Genomic DNA, 7,843 nt, shown 5'->3' on the forward strand with positions numbered 1-7,843 from the left:
TGCCTCTTCCCAACATTACCCTCTCCCAATAACTCAACATTACCCTCTCCCGATAACTCTTCCTGGGTCCTCCTAGGCCAGAGCCTCCTCCTCATCTTCCCACAGCAAGGCCAGTGCCACTGAAGCCTCTAGGCTGCAAGCTTTTGACTCCGTCTGCATTAGACACCAGGCTGGACCCCATGTGCGCTGTCTTAGTCAGTCTTTCGGCTTCTAGGAGGTCGTTTTGTCACTCAGCCTTACAGACCAGGAAGCCGAGCTTAGAACGATGAATTCACTTGCCAAAGGCCACAGTGCAGGTAAAGGGTGTGAGGGCTCCAAGGCATTTCTTTTACCCCTGTGTCTGGGGCTCAGAGCCCACCCTCCTCTGATCTGGCCTTCACAGGGGACACGGCTCTCTCAGGTGCCCCACTCTAAAGCCCACTCCTGGGACTGGGAGACAGAGACCTCAGAGTTCATGGGGTTCGTCTTCTCTTTTTTTTCCTGATGTGGAAACTGAGTCCCAGGGAGGGGCAGTGAGCTGGCCTGGGATCACACAGAAACGCAAGACTAGAACCAGTCACTGGCCTTCCCTTCCAGACACTTCCCATTGCACCTGCTGACCTAGACCGGGGCCCTCCAACCTGACCAAAGGCCTCAGCCCCACACCATCAGGGGCAAGTATGAAAATGGTGATCCATGCCCACACAAGCAGAGCCCCTGGCCAGGGGCCCTCTCCCCCCATCCACACAGCCCCCTCTCTGTCAATGCCCACACACACAAACACACGCCCATACACACACCTCCAGCCATGGGGATGCCGGCCTCCCTCTGGCTCTCCTCTCCTCACGCCAGCATCCTCTCATGCCAGCTGGGAGTGAGACAGCAGGGGCCTCCTCCAGGCGCCAGGGAGGAAGAGCTGGGTTTACACACATTCTGGTGGCCCCAGAAGGCAGCCCGTGGACAGGTGGGAGAAGTGCGTGCTATGGGGGGAGATTCTGGCTCAGGCTAAAGAGAAACTTGCTGGCTGGCAATCTAAAGCATCCAACAGTGGAGTAGGCTGCCTCGGGGGGTGGTGAGTTCCCCGTCTGTGGAGGTGTTCGAGGTGAGACCGGATGACTGCTGCTCAGAGAGGCTCGGCGTGGGGGAAGCTCTTGAATCATATGGAAGAGGACAGCAGACCGCCTGACCCCTGAGGTCCTTTTCAGGTGCAGAATGTTTTTCGGAGGGTCCCCTCTCCCCCCTGAAATTCCAGGCAAGATTGGCAGACAGTGAACAGTTCCTACCTCCCCTTCCTTCCAGCCGTGATGATCTGGCAGAAAAAAGGGAAGACCCCGTGCCTTTCCATACCCAGCCACAACCTCAGCAGCAGCAAAAACAAGACAGCACAGTGGTTAGAGGCACTGGCTCCGAAGCCTGGGTTCAAATGCCAGCTCTACCCCTATCCAGCTGTGTGACCTTTGGTAAGTTACTCAGCCTCTCTGTGCTTCACTTTCTTTATGTATAAAATGGAGATAGTAACAATGTTGTCAAAATTAGAATTAACATACATAAAGCTCCTAGTACAGTGCCTGGCATGGACTAATGTGTGAAAAAAAAAGTGTGTCGTATTAATGATTTTTTTAAAACTTCTCATCTCGGCCTTTTACAGTTTGCAGTACTGAGTGCCTAGTGTTTCCTTTGATCTTCACCAAGGCTTGGTGAGAAAAGTAAGCAAGACAAGTATTATCACTGCCCCTTTTACAGATGAGGAAATAGATACTCAAAGGGGAGCAGGGACCCACCCCAGGTCCCACAAATCATAAATGGCAGAGCTGGGATTCAGATTTGGTTCTGTCTAATCCCTATCCCTCGTGTCCTCCTCAACTCTGCTGGTCAACTGTCCTGACTCAGAGGGCAGAAGAAGGAACAAACAGGTCTAAAGATAAGTCAGAGTCCCATGCCAGGGTGGGCTGGGCATGAGTGGGCATGTCCGCAGGTCCCCAAGCAGCTCTCTGTGTCATGGAAAGAAGCATGGAGCGGGCTGGGCCCAGAAGCTGGTAGCTCGGGGTGCACAGGACGAGGCTGCTGCCGCCTCATGGAGCTGGGGAAGCGGGTGGCCTGGGGACAGAGGCTCAATGGAATGACTCGGCGGAGTGGGGGCCGGAGGACAGGTGCGTGGGAGCATGGAGGTAGGTGGTGGGAGGGATGAGCACCAAGCTTACCTATGCTGTGCACAGCTGGGGCACAGCAGCCTGGGTGGGTGCACCCCAGTGATGCAGAGGGGGACAGATGGCTTCCAGGGGCGGCCTTGTGAGTAAGCATGAGGTGCCTGGAAATGTTCCTAAAGGTATCTATGACAGGTGTGTGTGTGTGTGTGTGTGCAGGGAAGGTTATGATAATGACAATAAAAATAGCTAAAATTTATGGGGACCTTCTATGTGCCTGACAAATACATCAAAGTAAGGTTTACAGAGTGCTTCGCACAGGGCCAGGCACACAGTAGGTACACAATAAATATGCTTGTTACTACTATCACTGCCATCACTGTCCTCTCAGTGAGTCCTCGTAACATCCTACTAGGTAGGGATGAGGGTCCCACTTCACAGGTGAGGAAACTGAGGCTCACTGAGGAGCACAGCAGAGTCCCACCTTCACCCTCACCCCACCATGCCAAACAGTGGTGGTGGCAGTGGGTAAGCAGCTTTGTAAATAACAAGGTGCCACACACACCCCTGAAAGTGTGCACCAGATTATTTGTTGAATGAGTCTCCGAGAGCCCACAGGCCCGTCAGTGTGGAAGGGGCAGGGGGAGGGAGCTGCACCAACAGATGGAGCAGCAAGGTGGGTGGCATGTGAGGACACACAATCGGGGCATCCCTGTGGGGGCTGGGCTTGGGAGCTGCGAATGAAGGGACAGTGTCTCCAGTGCACAGGCAGGTGTAGGGGCCCCTGTGCCTGAGGATTGATGCGGGGGTTGGGGCCACTTAGAAATGGGAAGGCTCCCAGGGAAGCCAGGTGTAGCTGGAGGCTGGACTCTACTGGGAAGGGTCGTGGTTGTGGCCAGGAGGGGTAGGAGGCCCTGGGCCGAAGGTACAAAGATAAGTGAGTGAGAGAGAGAGAAAGTAGAAGAGAGGTTTAGGGGGTGAGCCATAGCATAAAGTGTGTTAGCAAACATGTGCTGGTGTGCACACACACGTGCACACACACAAAGGCCTGGGGCAAAGTGTTCAGCACCCAGACAGACATGCACATGGTACTTCAGGATGAGCTTGCTGGGCGGCAGGGACTGGTGTGTCTGGGAGGGTGTGCACACGTGCTGTGTAGACCTGGGAGGGATGGGGTGTCTAGAAGGAGAGAGTGTGTTGCAAGGACTGAAGGTGTATGAGGAAGAAGCACAGGTGTGCCTGCGATGGCTGTGAGCCTGGGGAGGTGAGTGGTTGGATGGGGGCTGTGTGCATCTAAGGGTGAGGGCTGGCAGTGCTGCGCTGGGGGCTCTGGGGGCACATAGTGGCCGTGTGTGTGTTGTGTACATGACAGCAAGGTGCCTGGGGGAGGTCTCAAGGAGGCAGGCACGAGGTGGCAGCCTCTCTGGGTGGGGAGTGTGGGCGGTATGCTGCCAGGAGGTGTATTGTGTACGCAGGTGTGTGTGCCTGTGTAGGTGTGTGTCTGGGTGGGTGCCACCGAGCGCGTGTATCATTGTCAGAGTGTCTGTGTCACTGGCAAGGGCAAGCAGGAGGGAGCAGCTGGACCTGGGTAGTGACTGAGCCTGGAAGGAAAGAGGGGTCCCCATCAGCCACTCGCGCACCCAGCCCCTCCTCTCAGAACTCCACTGTCATATGGATTCAGCCCAGACCCAGGATGCTGGAAAGAACTGCCCAGCAGCCGTGGCTGGTTGGTCCATCCCGCCCACCCCTGTGGATCTGAGGATAGGATGGGTCTGAGAACACTTCCTCTAGCATGAATGAAGAGCCCCCAGCCAGACCCTTCTCCCCTGTCTCCCAAAAGATCCAGCCACACCTCAGGTGCCAGCATCCCTGGAGCCATCCCTGGAAGCAAGAGGAGGTAGGACTGAGGGGCTGAAGCACCCACAAAACAGAAGGCCTCACAGTTAGCAGACTGCAGACCTCCCTCCCCTTCTCCTTCCCTCTCCCTTCTTTCTTTCTCCTTCTCTGGCAGAAGACAGAGAAAGTAAGACCCTACCGTCCACCCTCCCCTAAAAGGAACACCCAGACACTGGGAAGGTAGACAACAGGGAAGGATAAGAATGAATGGAAGAGGAGAGACGCCCACCCGCCAACACATACAAAAACGGCTATCTGGAAGCCCCCAAGGCAGCCAAGGGACTGGGGACCCAAGACCCACCCCCTAAAAATCTATTTCATTATTCCAGGTGGACAGCCTCTTCCTTCACCTCCAGACACCAAGAAAAAGCCCCTCCCAGCCCTTGCTAGCTCAACGAGGCATCGAATGCCCTCTCCCAAGACTCAGGAGGGGGGTGAGAGTAAAGGAGACAACAGCACCCCAAAGCCAATTGTGCCCCAAGAGCCCATCAAGGGTTCAAGGGCTCATACCCCAACCCAAAGACCCCAGGGAAGACTGCTGCTTCAGCTGGGGGAGGAGGCTGGGACATGAGAAATGGTCCCTTCCTCTTTAGGGGTCGGGGAGCAAGCCAAGGGCCCTGCAGCTTCCTCTCCCCCTGCAGCACTCTCTGACCAGAACCCTGTCACCGCCCCCGGCGCATTCCCACCCCAGCAAAGCCCCCTCCTACTGATTTCCCAGTCTCCCTCTCTCATCACCCCCAGCCTTCCCCCGCAAGCTTCCGCTCCTCTCCCTCAGACCCCATCTTTCCCAGCTCTCCACCAGCACAGACCCGTCTCTGCCTGGAGCACCTTGGCACATTCCCCTCTACTCTCTCCCAATAACCTCTTCTCCCCTTGGCTCCCATCCCCCCAGGAAAGCCTGGTTCTCAGTGGGTCCCCTCAGGACGAAGCCCTTGGCCTGGCCCCTTTCCTTCCCTCTCCACTTCTCTCTCTTCTCCAGCCCCCTCTCCTCTCCTCCCACGAAGCCCAGTTTCTCGCTGGTTAGACCCTCCAGAACACAACAGCTCCTCTGGCCCGGCGCTGCTTCAAGCCTCTGGGGCTAGCACAGACTGGGGACCCCCCTTTTAGAACCCCCTCTCAGTCCTCTGGATGCCCCTCCTTCTCTCTCCATCCCTTCCCCCAAAGACCCTTCCTCCCACCCTTCCCCATTCTCCCCAGCTCTCAGGGCCAGTGCCCCTTCCACAGGAGTCTCCAACCCCCAAGCCCCCAGTGGCTTTGCCTCCTCGCTGTCACCGGGCCAGCCCTCTCAGCGCGGCGCCCCCGCCCCCCAATTCATCCGTCCTGCCTCCCTCGCCCCTTCCGATCCGCTCCCCTCCCCCGATCGGCTCCCGCCCCCCGCCCGTCTCCGCCGCAGCCCCCCCCCCCATTTTACCTGGTTCTGGGGCGCCAGAAGCTGGAGGGTGGGTAGCAGAGCTACAGGGCCGCCCCGTCTCCGACGGGTGGCAGAGCCTGGGCTAGCGGTGTCTGCCGCCTCGCGCCTCTCTCGCTCCCCGCCGCGTCCCCGCCCGTCCGCCCCGCCGCGGTGCCTCTCCGAGGATGCTCCGCGAGTCAGGGCGGCTGCTCCCGCCGCCGCATCCCTGCAACACCGACTGACGGCAGCATCAGCACCAGTGCCCGCCCCCGAGACGCGCGCATTGGACCACGCTGCGCTGACGGGCGAGCAGCGCAGCCAATGCAAGGGCGCAGAAGCCGCCAGTCCGGCGGCTCCACAGGCCCACTGCCTCCCCGGCGCGGGACTCAGGCGTCCCGGCCCCGCGGCACCCGCGCTCCTCCCAGCCTCTCGAGGTTCTCGGGCGCCCGGGCCCCCAACCAGGCGGGCCCCAAACCCGGCCTCAATGTCTTTTCCGGGAACCCAAGCACCCTCGCCCTTCGCCCCTTAGTTCGGGGCCTTGGGTCCCGCACCCTCCCGCCACAACCAGCGGGTCTTCGCGCAGCGCAGGGGCTGGGACAAGCCGAAGGAGAGACTGTGGACCCCGACTTAGGACGCCGCGGGAGCAGGGCTGGTTCGGGGCCTGTGCCGCAGCGCCCTCTGCTGGCTACGCCCAGGGGCGGGCCCGGGCTTCGAGGAGCCTAAAGAGGGACTCGGTGGGTCCACGGCTGCTGGGGGCTTTTTCCAGCCGGTAGCCTGGCCCCCGCCTCCCACCGTCCGGAGGGCCCCTGGCTTGGAGCCCTCAGAACTGAAGAGGAAGGGGCTTTGCTGGGATAAAGACGGAGGCGGTGGGGGAAGGAAAGGCAGAGATGGGGGCGGGGTAGACCTAGGAACTTGGGGGTTTCCCAGTCCTGCCTCATGGGAATCCCAGAGTTTGAGGCCAAACTCTCAGTTCTGCCTGGAACCCTGGACTGGGGTACGAGTAGGTGTGGGGGCGGGGTTGCGGCTGCATATGCCTGGTGACTGAGGGCACCTGGCAGCAGCCCCCTTCTCTGTTCTCCTCCTCCCATCCATGAGTTTCAGTTAGAGTGGTGCTGGGGGGCGCAGGTGTCTCCTGTAACGGTACATGCATCACTGTGCATGTGTATGAGTGTGGGGGACTGGGGGACACCCTTCACTCACTCCGCCAATAAAAGTGTACACACACTGGCACCTAGTGTGTATACCCCGAGGTCGGTCACTGGGCTGCTGAATGAGACAGTGAAATGACAGTGTGTGTGTGTGTGTGTGTGTGTGTGTGTGTGTGTGTGTGTGTGTATGTGCGCGTGCGCGCACACGCGCACGTGCCAGACCATTCTGCCAGCTCACTCCAGGACCCTGATTTCTGTTGCAGGGTCTGTGATCTGCACAGGTGGTGGTAGTTGGCACTTCCTTAGCCAGAGGCAACATGCAAGAACACTTACCTTCAACCACCAATGCATGCACATCGGGGCACTCACAGCCATGCACACCTATCTGTGAACACTGGGCATTCCCAGAGACACACAAGAACACCTGCAGAAATGCCCCACCATGGTAACACACCCACAGGAAGCATATACTGCCCAAGAACATACACACTTGTGCACACAAGTATCTACACCAGGCAATTAATGCATGCCCAGAACAGGTGCACCCAGGGGACCTACCCACAGTCATCCTGGACCCCTGCCCAGGCACTTTGAAGACAGTGGTCAATTACTGAGTGGCTTCACGCGGACACCAGCCCCCTGGAGGGAACCTCCTTCCCCAGCCTGTGAAGGGGTAAGAGGGGGACCCAGGCTGCAAGGAGTTTTTCCTAGGAGTCGAGAAGGGTGATCCCTAAACCAGGTCCCAGACTTAGGGCCCACTCTGACCTTGGAGAGACCCTCAGGGCATCCCCACCAAAGCCAATGAAGGAGCCACAGAATGGAACTGCTGAGTCAGGGCCTATGAATGCGAAATCGCCTCTCTGACCCCACAGCCCACTTTCCTGCCCATCCCCCACTGTTCCTCTTCCTGCAGCCTACACACACACACACACACACACACACACACACACACCCCTTGTCTATCCAGGCATCAGGGCATAGACAGACAGATGCAATGGCTCACAGAGACAGACTCAGACCCTTACAGAGGAGCCTGGGCAGGGAGGGAGGTAAGTATGAGCACTCGTCTCCTTTCCCCACCCTCAGCTTTGCCCATCAAGGGCAGAAAAGGTCACCGGGCAGCTGCTGCACCTCCCTGTCCCTCCCACCTACAGGGACATCTCTCCTCTCTGCAAGGTCCAAGGTTCAGATTGCTTAAGCATTTGGGACCTGCCACTTCAAGACACACCCCACACACACACACACCACACACAGGCACCCACCCAATGTGGACAGTTGAGTGATGT

The 7,843-nt window shown here is 58.4% G+C and overlaps 1 protein-coding gene across 7 annotated transcripts in view; it reads right to left on the bottom strand.

Moving 5' to 3' along the window:
- Positions 1 to 5,649, bottom strand: part of NRXN2 (neurexin 2) — a 120,809-nt gene extending 115,160 nt beyond the window's left edge. For all 7 annotated transcript variants that reach the window (XM_032153285.2, XM_032153289.2, XM_032153290.2 and 4 more), the window contains exon 1: positions 5,431 to 5,649. The gene's annotated coding sequence lies outside the window, so the exon portion shown is untranslated. The remainder of the gene's footprint in view (positions 1 to 5,430) is intronic.
- Positions 5,650 to 7,843: the final 2,194 nt, after the last annotated feature.

Source organism: Hylobates moloch, unplaced genomic scaffold (assembly GCF_009828535.3).
Source record: "Hylobates moloch isolate HMO894 unplaced genomic scaffold, HMol_V3 SCAFFOLD_5, whole genome shotgun sequence".
NCBI classification, from domain to species: Eukaryota; Metazoa; Chordata; class Mammalia; order Primates; family Hylobatidae; genus Hylobates; species Hylobates moloch.